Here is a 2,213-nt window from a genome sequence, read left to right as displayed (position 1 = left end):
TTTTGTAAACACAATTGAACTGAATGTTTTCATCTGGAGGAAGGGAATGTAGACATCATAGCTAATGTAAGACTAATAGAATCTAAGCAAATGTATGTTTTAGGTTCAGTTCAACTAACTGGTATTTATAACTTTGATCAATGTCCTCAATATCTAATATTCAGTTTCTAAACATTAAAAGGAAACAATTTAATGGCAGGCAAGGAAAAAGGAGAGAATAAAAATGGTTATGAAAACTATGTAAGAACTCAAAATCCCTATATACCAGGCTGAAACAATAGTAGGCGACTGGATTTTAACAAGCATTAATTTTCCATACAAAGGAAGATAAGAGACCAAGTACAGTGGCTCAGGCCTGTAATTCCATTAGGGGCAACTACCATTTAGGAAGCAAAGTTTCAGAAGATTGCAATGAGCCAACTTGCACAAATAGCAAAACCCTGCCTCAGGCATGGGGGTGTGTGCTTGTAGTTTTAGTTTTGGTGGAGGGCTAGGTAGGAAGATTATAGTCCAGGATAGCTTGAGTGAGCATAAATATAAAATTCTATATTTAAAATAAATAACTAAAGCAAGGATGGAGGTGTGTCTTAAGTGTTATAGCACTTTGCACTTGTAAGTGCAAGGCTTGAGTTTCAATCCCAGTACCACTAAAAATTAAAATTAAAACTATCTGCTCTAGTCAACTTAGAACAAATATGATATCCTTACAAACATACCTTTACTTAAGCATTACTTTTGGAACATTATATGTTAATTTAGTAGTATATGAGTCTTTCAGTGTTGCATCCTGTGGTTGTATTTTACTTGAGTTTAGATGTCCTTATGATCCATGATGACTCAATTATGTCCACATAATTCAGTAACTATTACTCTCTACACTGTCCCTTCTTTACTGTGTATTATTTATTGGCATCAATGAGTTATACAAGAAGCTTTCATATTGACATGTTCACTTATGCAAACATTGTATCTTGTTTTATTTTCCTGTCCTTATAAAGAGACCAAAATCAGGGGCTGGGAAGGTGGCTCAGTGGTAGAGCGCTTGCCTTGCATGCTCAAAGCCCTGGGTTCGATTCCTCAGCACCACATAAGCAAAAGGAAAAAAGCCGGAAGTGGCACTGTGGCTCAAGTGGTAGAGCGCTAGCCTTGAGCTGAAGAGCTGAGGGACAGTGCCCAGGCCCAGAGTTCAGGCCCCATGACAGGACCAAAAAAAAAAAAAAAAAAAAAAAAAAAAGAGACCAAAATCAGCATAACAGCTTTTCTGGTTTTGAATGAAAAATAGAAAAGATGTCAGTCCTCCTACTGTACAACTAAATCATATGACGAAGGCTTGCTCTTCAGTTATACTGAGCAAGTTTCAATGCTGCAGTGATGGGAAGAGAATTCCAGGACAGTTCTTCAGGAAGCCACGGTGCACGGCAATGGCCATGAGACATCTCCCTGAAACCTAGCTCTTCCATCTATGAGCCACGTGGCATCCACAGCTCTGTACTCCTGCTCCTCCCTTACCTCACTAGAAAAAGAAAAATAATAAAGATCTTAGCTATCCATTTTTCTGTTGTGTAATGGTCAAGGACCTGCAACTTTTGCTCAGTACTCAATATATATTTGGCTTTTCAAAATGCATGACTGATGCTAGGTAGTTTACATTGAGTTAGAAATAGCAATGGACAAGTCTACCAACTTGTTGAAGAGTCTCAGTAGTGAAAACACATCTGGAAGTTTTATATAGAGCAAAAAACAAGTTTAAGTACAAATTTTCTGGAAAATACAGAATATCCTGAATTCCAAAACTTCCCAACGTGTCACTAATCTGAGAATCAAGAAATATACTCTTTATTTGACTTATGTAATTGTAACCCCTCTGTTCATCTACCTTAGAATAGCAACAAAAATTTTTTAAAAAATGAATACCATGTTTGAATAATGTTCAAGTTGTTGACTTAATACTTCTCAACCATAGCTGAACATTGAGAGCAGGTAGGTTTGTATTTTAAGTAGCAGTATTTGATCGCTAACAAGTGCAACTAAATCACAATTGCCTCTATGGCCTCTGGAAAGAGGGACCATGTGTACAGGTCATTCTACTTTTATCTCTATCATCAGGACAAAGTCTAATCAGAAGAGAGGTTAAAGTAAACTTCTACCTAATCATGACTAAAACATTGAAGAGGCACACCTACAGTCTCAGGGAGCATTATAAAAGGTCTGCC

Source organism: Dipodomys merriami, unplaced genomic scaffold (assembly GCF_024711535.1).
Source record: "Dipodomys merriami isolate MVZ:Mamm:240054 unplaced genomic scaffold, mDipMer1.0.p SCAF_14, whole genome shotgun sequence".
NCBI lineage: Eukaryota > Metazoa > Chordata > Mammalia > Rodentia > Heteromyidae > Dipodomys > Dipodomys merriami.
The sequence above is the reverse complement of the archived record's forward strand: the minus strand, read 5'-3'. Positions refer to the sequence as shown.